Raw genomic sequence first — 9,760 nt, 5'->3', positions numbered from 1 at the left:
TAATTGAAGGTTAACAAAATGTATAACCAGGAGAAAGAGATTAGTTTATCTCATTGGAATGTTGCCCAGGGCTAGGGGGAGCAGTAGTGAAGTTAGGCAGTATTTAGGTCATAAAAGTGAACAACCAAATCAAGTGGGGCCTGGCTATTTGTGGTTGTTGTTTTTCAAATTGGGTTTTTCAAATAAAAAACAACACACCTAGTATGATGGTTATAAAGGGTTGTTATGTTAAAATTAGGCAGTATTTAAAAATAAGGGATGGCAATTGGATGATAAATTACCAATATTACCTAAGTGATTGTTTAGGTAGGTGGTAATATTGACACATGGGCAAAACATGTGTCAAAAAGGGGGATGGTAGGAGATGGTAGGATTAAATAATAAATATATACGAAGGAGAATGCAGTCAGAAATAGAAATTGAGAGCTGAACACGTGTGAAGATAGTTTATTAACCACACCCGTATGTCAGAGGTTTTGTGCCCCACAGGTGAACTAAAGGAGAAGGTGACCCACTCTATCTAACCAGGTGACTGGTGAGCATCCAGTCCCTAAAGAAGAAAAACTGGAAGCAGGCCTGTTGGGAAGGGCCCTATCAGGTTATATTGGTCACTGCCTTTGCCATTAGAATAGCAGAAAGAGCAACCTGGGTCCACGTTACCCACTGCAAAAAGGTAAGAACACATGCAAGCACCACTGAACACATGCAGAGTTAGAGAGAAGAACTGGACCAATAGGGTCTGGGGATCACCTCTGTTAACAAAGATCTCCTACCCCGACCTATCATCACTGTAGTGTGTTCTCAGGGTGTGAGTATGGGGTAATACCAAGCAGAAAGACTGAGGACAGGAGAGGGTTGGCGGTTTTTGGGAATATGGATAACTTGAGTTGCATCATAGTCTCGGTAATGGTCTTGATATGTCAAGATCCACCACCAATTGTGCTATGCCCTTACCATTGTTAAGAAGTAAAAGAGAAGAGAAGCGACCCGACATACTGACCGTCAAGGACGAGTGGCCTACAAAATGGGAGTCAGAGAAGGGCAGACTGTCAGATTCAAAATAAGGGTTTGGGATGTAGCCAATGGGTGGGGTAAATGTCAATAAGCAGCTTGGGATTATAAAATCCCATTATATTCGTGTTCGGACCCCACGGCGGATTGTTCCTAGACTCAAGTGTTTAAACACACTTGGGGATGGGGATATGAGACCGAGGGGGACTGAACATCCAGATGTGGGGTAAAGAGAAACAAAGACATCACCAATTATCAATTGGAGATAGTAGTAATGTGACAGACTTAAGTTCGGAAGCACAGGAGAGAATTCTAAACCTTACAGCCCCTGTAACCGATGTGTGGTGGGCGTGTGCCAGTAAGGGCAGTGTAAGGCAGAGAATTCCAAAGGGGTGGCTAGATACATGCGCCCTGGTTCTACTGGTTCAACTAGTTAGAATTAGTCACCAGGAACCAAGGATTAAACAGATGTAGGAGGAGTTTTAACAAGAAGGAGAATAGCCCTATTTAGATGGATGCGATTGGGATACCAAGGGGGCTATCGGATGGATACCGAGCTATGAAACAATTAGGGGAAGGGTTTACTACCACGTTCTTTTGGTGGGTGACAATAAACAAAATTGTGAATTGGATTAATTATATCTATTACGACCAACAACGATTTATTGGCTGGACTAGGGATGCAACAGAAGGGATCTTTTGAACAATTATCCGCCATCTCACTCTTATGACTTAGTAAAAAGAGGTTGGCTCTAGATCAGGCAGAAAGGGGTGGTGTCTATAGAATGGTAAGCCATTGTTGTACGTTTATCCCTAACAATACCAGTCCTGACTAGTTGGTTTAGATAAACTATCAGCTGAAATGAAGAGCATGGCTGGAATGGAGGGAAACGGGCTGTTCTCCTGGTTGAATGATTGGTTTGGTAAGTACTCTGTTATGGTGGTTACTGGATTTCTGACCCTAGTAGTTGTGTTTCTAATATTTATGTGCTGTGCTGCCTGTGTAATCCCTTGTCTGAGAAAGTCTGTTACAGATGTTGTGCATACGGCTGGTATGATGCCCCTCCTAGGGGCTCAAGAAGGGGATGCAGACACTGAGATGGGGTTGACAAAGGATGACCCTTGGTTTGCTATTGGTGAGGTGGTGGAGTGACACCCTAGTGGGTGTCTAAAGGAGACCAAAGTTTACTTCCCTGTTTATGTTTTATGCTTTATTAATCAAGTTAACCATTGTGAATGTTTGTCTTTTCTTATGTGAAGGTTTAAAGTTCCTGGGTGGCTGGTAGCCAACCTAGTACAAGTTAGATGTAGATGGAAGGACTGAAGGCCTTTTTATTATCATTATTGCCTATTAATAAAAGTGTGATTCTTTTTGTTTGTATTGTATTTTAATGATTGACACCCTAGTGGGTGTCAAAAGGGGGAATCCTAAATTTCCCTGAAATGTCTTATTTTGGGTTTTCTTATTTTGGGTTCACACCCACTGGGGGATTGTGGGAAATTATTATCTTATATTTTAGATGTGCTGTTAGCTTAATAAGAAAGCATTAATGATTAAACATAAAAGGTTTGTACTGTACTGATATAGATTGGTCAACATAACAAGCTGTGATTAATGTGAGGAACTGTTAGGGGGTAGGATGAGATAAGACTTGTGTCTCACATACACTGCCTCTTTGTTAGACTGCTCAAGGACATGTGTACTGCAAAAGTGCTGACTCTCTGGACAAGTTGCAAAACAACTAACACCTGGCAACAGTGAAGCGCCAAGGGACTGGGACCAGCCTGTGCGCCAACGATAGGCTGAGTAAGTCTAAACCACGCTCAGTCTCTACTCTGGTAGGCCTGCTTGGAGCAGGAACTATCTCTGTCAGAGTATTAAAATAATAATTTTGGGTTGGGACAGTTAGTTCTCTGTCTGCCCTGCGTGGTTTTTCAGTGGGCCCGTATATACGAACATCATATTTACCATTGAAGTGTTTTGCATTAATTAAAATAGTAGTCTATTTTAGAAGACGTGTATTGAACTCTTTTTGTTCCTATACCAGATTTGAATTGACGCAACTTAACACTAGGGAGTTTTTTCTTGTCAACTATGCCTCTGCATGTTCTCTGTGGGTTGTATAGTAGTTGGTTCTTAAGTCTTGGACTAGATCTCGAAAACTCTAGGCGGCATTCTGCCTACTCCCTACAGTTTTCAGCCATTAGCTTCACCCACGACTGGCTCATGTGGACTACAATCCCGACGTTGTGTTTTAACATTTAGAAATGTCAATAATCATCGCTTGCGATACATCTTTTGAAACATATGGCCCTTTTCTTTCATCAGCGAGAAAGAATCCTTCAAATAAAAAATATACACTTGTAGCAGTTTTGCATAGATCCATACAGCTATGGGTGCCTCCATCTGACAAAACTACAATTCCGCTACACTTCCGAGTTACACTTACACACAGGTGTTCGGGGCATGCTAGGTAGCTAATTATCTTCCGTAACCAATCGCTGTAACATGGCGATATGGCCGTGTTGGAACACTAACCCTATCAAGGTGTGTATCAATGTAACTTTTTGTTTTTTGAAAAAGACTTTCTCACTGATATGAAAGATAAGGTCCTTATGCTTCCAAAACAGTACCGCAAGTGATGGGTGTTATTGTTCAAATTGAGTGTTGCTGTTCTTAATAAAACTCCCCTATACAGAAGATGTCTTTGTTCAATGACTCTTATGTGTAATGTAATGGAACTGAGAGTCATGATCAAGAGCTAGTCTTGGGAAAGCCCGTTTATAATGAACCCTTTTCTATTTTGCCATTGAATTGTACAACTTTGTTGGCAGACATTCCAAATGCAGCAGAAGTTGTCAGCCACTAGGTGACGTTATTCCCCATAAAAGTCAAATCTTCTGTAGCCTACCATCACTGCCCTGTAGATGGCTTGCTTATCCAAGTATGTTGGTGCACTGAATGCCTGGTTATGCTGAGATGCGGAGAATGAGAACTGTGTGTAGCCAAGTCTACCTCTCTCTGTCAGTAGCCAGACACTGCATAGGCTACCGTACGCAGGGAGCCGCACTCAGTGCTGCTCGCGCTCTCGTAATTATTGCCTAAAGGGGACTGGAATACTCCCTGAAATCTCACGGAAAGATCAACGTCAACCAATCGGGTCTACTTCGCTACCAAAACGAGGAAGAACAGTTGGTAAGATTGATGTGTGTTATTCTTGATCTTGATAATTCTGATATTTACCTGTCCGTCGAAGTATCCATTTGAGTTGTGCCATATTGGTCAGGTGACATGACATGAGGATGACGTTTCAGCAATTGCTGGCAAAGGTGTTTTTCTCAGTCGAAGAATAAGCAGCTACCTCACATCAACAGCTGGCAGTAAACCTTGCCAGACTGCAGCTGTATTCAAGGTAGCCTTATAAATTGGGGTGCACTAAAATCTTTTCTTGTGCATCCCATTGGTAAACAGGTTTTCTGGTGTTCTCGTCAACATTTCACTGCATTAGTTGGTGGTAACGAAACGGGGTTAGGTTTATGTTATGTTGCATTTCCAGGCTTGACTATTTTAGTAATTTAACACATCCTCGCCCTACTCTGAGAAACACAGTTTATTCAGAAAAGTGTGAAATGACGTAATATTTTGGAGAAGTGGCACTTTGGCGTTAACTTGAGATATTGCTACATGAAGGCTATCAGTTCTTGAACACGTTGCAGTTGCCATTGGTGATAAGTAGGCTAGACTCTCATTGATGATCACATGAGGTTTGTGCTGAATAGCTCATTTCTGTTGTTGATTTCTGGAAAATAAGCCTACCAATTTACTGGTGAGACCCATTATGTTATCAATATTGGCTTGGTTGGGGAACTTTCTCAGTGTTCCAAGGACTGGGAAGCCTGGGACATTTCAACACCTGGCATCCTCAGGGATACACACACACACCTCTATAGAATACTTTTAATGTAATTTGTTTTATTTACAGTAGGATATTGAATTTGACCAACAGGGAACTTTATCTTGCGTTCATACGTGCATGTGGTTGGTTACATACAGTCCTTTTGATTTCTCTTAAAAAACAATTACCACAGAATTTGAGCAATGGCTGTACTTTTTATAGACTGCAATTTAATTTGAAAGAATCCGAACTGAAAAATTCCCTATTAAATAAAACATTAACCAAACTGTACTACTGTTACTAACTATCATAGCTGTTATTTAAAGCTATTCTAGATGATATAGCTAAAAGTTTAACAAACCATACAACTCTATGCACAATAACTACTTTGAACAATTTACACAGAACATTTTACAAAAACGCATTTACTGGAAGAACTGTGAAGATGCAAAGTTTGCTAACAGAATTAAGGTAAAATCTCCCTCCGTTTTTTATGTGACCACGTTTTCCAAAATCTCTGTTAAATATCTGCTCTGAATCAAGATTCAAAAAGAGGTCTGCAGAAAGAATGGGATGTCAGCTATGACATGACACCTTGAGTATGAAAACATCTCTTTTGGTTATTGAACTACAGTAGGTGAAGTGGATTTACATCCGTAACGGAATTACGGTAATGGAATTACATCATGGGTCCCTGATCTGTACTGTACAGAAATGCATAATTATGGATATGAATATCATTCTCTTCATGGTGATGAATCCTAAATATGTACACAAAGGTAGAAATATGCAAAATATCCTTCTTTTGCATATCTGGGTATTATTCTACACACTGACTATTATTATAATGAGCTCCGCCCCCAAACAAGACCACATTTGGTTGGTCCGGACCAGACCAAATCTGAACGAATCATAGAAGTCTATATTTCACACGTTTGGACATCACAGCACAGCACAGCACAATATAGTTCAGTACAGTAGAGTACAGTCAAGTAGATACTTTTGTATATATAGTGTATGTGGACATCCCGTTGCTGACAGGTGTATAAAATCGAGCACACCGCCATGCAATCTCCATAGACAAACATTGGCAGTAGAATGGCCTTACTGAAGAGCTCAGTGACTTTCAACGTGGTACCCTCATAGGATGCCACCTTTGCAACGAGTCATTTCGTCAACTTTCTGCCCTGCTAGAGCTGCCCTGGTCAACTGAGCTTGTGTGGTATGCCACACAAGCTCACAGAACGGGACCGCCAACTGCTGAAGCACGTAGCGCGTAAAAATCGTCTGTCCTCAGTTGCAACACTGCCTCTGGAATCAACGTCAGCACAATAACTGTTAGTCGGGAGCTTCATGAAATGGGTGTCCAAGGCCGAGCAGCCGCACACAAGCCTAAGATCACCATGCGCAATGCCAAGCGTCGGCTGGAGTGGTGTAAAGATCGCCGCCATTGGACTCTGGAGCAGTGGAAAGGCGTTCTCTGGAGTGATGAACCACGCTTCACCATCTGGCAGTCTGACGGACAAATATGGGTTTGGCGGATGCCAGGAGAACGCTACCTGCCCCAATGCATAGTGCCAACTGTAAAGTTTGGTGGAGGAGGAATAATGGTCTGGGGCTGTTTTTCATGTTTCGGGCTAGGCCCCTTAGTTCCAGTGAAGGGAAATCTTAACGCTACAGCATACAATGACATTCTAGACGATTCTGTGCTTACAACTTTGTGGCAACAGTTTGGGGAAGGCCCTTTCCTGTTTCAACATGACAATGCCCCCGTGCACAAAGCGAGGTCCATACAGAAATGGTTTGTCGAGATTGGTGTGGAAGAACTTGACTGGCCTGCACAGAGCCCTGACCTCAACCCCATCGAACACCTTTGTGATGAATTGGAACGCCGACTGCGAGCCTGGCCTAATCCCCCAACATCAGTTCCCGACCTCACTAATGCTCTTGTGGCTGAATGGAAGCAAGTCCCCACAGCAATGTTCCAACATCTAGTGGAAAGCCTTCCCAGAAGAGTGGAGGCTGTTATAACAGCAATGGGGGGACCAACTCCATATTAATGCCCATGATTTTGGAATGAGATGTTCGACGAGCAGCTGGAGAAATTATCCAGGTCCTCAATAAGGTCCTTCAAGGTTGAAGATTGAGGACTCGAGAAAACTTGAATCATCGGCGTACATTGATACTTTTGTCTCTAATCCATAAATGTTTAGCCTCTTAATGTGGTCCTCTGTAGCTCAGCTGGTAGAGCACGGCGCTTGTAACGCCAAGGTAGTGGGTTCGATCCCCGGGACCACCCATACACAAAAATGTATGCACGCATGACTGTAAGTCGCTTTGGATAAAAGCGTCTGCTAAATGGCTTATTATTATTATTATAATTATTATAATGTTATCACTAGATCAAGTTTTATAGCTAACAGTTAAATGGCCATAATAAATAAGTATGGTGACAGAGGGCAACCTTGTTTTACGCCTCTTGACATTTGGCAGGGGTCTTTACTTCAACATTATTGTGTTTTGATGTATTTCTAATACCTTTTAAGACTTTCTCTGGTAGATGTTGTCTAAAACCGCTTTTCCATATGTCTGACCAGAAATCAAAGCCTTTGCTTATTCCTAACTTTTAGGATGGAAAATGGATGAAAAATATACATATGCCTTGATTGACTCTTAGCTTTCATTTGACACCCAATTTGACATGCTCCTATGAACTTCACATGTTGGTGCTCAATGATCATTTTAGTAGGAAATGCCCGAGTGCAAATACAGTGCATTTGGAAAGTATTCAGACTCCTTGACGTTTTCCACATTTTGTTACGTTACAGCCTTTTTCTAAAATGTATTAAATTACTTTTTTTCCTCAACAATCTACACACAATACCCCATAATGACAAAGCGAAAACAGGTTTTTAGAAATGTTTGCAAATTTATTAAAACAAAAAAACAGAAATACCTTATTTACATAAGTATTCAGACCCTTTGCTATGAGACTCAAAATATGAGCTCGGGTGCATCCTGTTTCCATTGATCATCCTTGAGATGTTTCTAAAACTTGATTGGAGTCCACCTGTGGTAAATTCATTTGATTGGACATGATTTGGAAAGGCACACACCTGTCTATATAAGGTCCCACAGTTGACAGTGCATGTCAGAGCAAAAACCAAGCCATGAGGTCGAAGGAATTGTCCGTAGAGCTCCGAGACTGGCTGTCAGGAAACGCTTAGGAACAAAGGGCAAGAAGGTAGAGACAACAACACATCACGCGAAGTAGCCACAACTGTCAGTAAGAGTGTCTTTGATTGAGAGTCTTTGAATGAAGAGATGGAGATAAAACTGTCCAGTTTGAGTGGTTTTTGCAGCTCGTTCCAGTCGCTAGCTTCCAGCGAACTGGAAAGAGGAGCGACCCAGGGATGTGTGTGCTTTGGGGACCTTTAACAGAATGTGACTGGCAGAACGGGTGTTGTATGTGGAGGATGAGGGCTGCAGTAGGTATCTCCGATAGGGGGGAGTGAGGCATAAGAGGATTTTGTAAATAAGCATCATGGTTTTTGCTCTGGCATGCACTATCAACTGTGGGACCTTATATAGACAGGTGTGTGCCTTTCCAAATCATGTCGTATCAATTGAATTTACCACAGGTGGACACCAATCAAGTTGTAGAAACATCTCAAGGATGATCAATGGAAACAGCATGCACCTGAGCTCATTTTCGAGTCTCATAGCAAAGGGTCTGAATACTTCTGTAAATAAAAAATTATAAAAACCTGTTTTCGCATTGTCATTATGGGGTATTGTGTGTAGATTGATGAGGAAAATGTTTTATTTAATCCATTTTAGAATAAGGCTGTAACGTAACAATGTGGAAAAATTCAAGGGGTCTGAATACTTACCGAATGCACTGTACCTCTGTTAGTATACTGAGTGATGGAGATATATGGTCATAGTGAAGACTATTGGAAACTAGGGCTGGGAATTGCCAGGGACCTCACGATACGATATTACCATGATACTTAGTTGGCGATACGATATGTATTGCTATTCTCACGATTCTGTATGTATTGTAATTCAATACTGTGATTTTGTTGCGATTCGATGTTCCAAACATATTGCTCACCATATGTTTGCTACAGAGGAACAAGAGACTGCATGAGATGTATTTTCCCCATCACTAATGGAAACGTGACTCAGAGAAAGCTGCCTCGTGAGCAGACATGCTACTGGACATGACCAGCTCTCACGTGAACATCCCAGGTGACGACATGGACACATGGACATTACCTATTGTGTGTGACCTATCATGTCCATTTCTTCAATGTAAATTTAGCAACAAATAAAAACAGCAGGGCATAAATTATATACATTTAACTTCTAAACCATTGGAATGGAATAAGATAATACACATACATTCACCTTACTGAATATGTACATGTTCAACTCAAAGACAAGCAATATGTTTTCTCCTTTGGAATAGGCCATGATCAAAGCAGTCCATATACTCTGTACACAGTACAGTGTGGACGCCCTGCCCTGCACCCTCTTTAGACGTCTCACACAGACAGACAGACAGAGAATGTGATCATGCTGGAGGAAGGTTACTGGAAGACGCCTAGAGTCAGCCCTCAAGGAAGTAGATAAAACCACATAGCCATGTTGGGTCTCTTTGTTGTGTGCTGGGTTTCCTCTACCGGTTTCTTTTATTCAACACTGAACTACCTAGAATCGCTGTCTCTAGCAAGCGTGTGTGACTGGCTGGGTTTGAACTTGGGTCGACTGCACGCCACTACATTGTTAGCCCGCTGAGCTAAAGCCTAGTCATTAGTTTAAAGAGCGGACACAAGTCTTCAGGTCTC

Source organism: Coregonus clupeaformis, chromosome 16 (assembly GCF_020615455.1).
Source record: "Coregonus clupeaformis isolate EN_2021a chromosome 16, ASM2061545v1, whole genome shotgun sequence".
Taxonomy (NCBI): domain Eukaryota; kingdom Metazoa; phylum Chordata; class Actinopteri; order Salmoniformes; family Salmonidae; genus Coregonus; species Coregonus clupeaformis.
The sequence above is the reverse complement of the archived record's forward strand: the minus strand, read 5'-3'. Positions refer to the sequence as shown.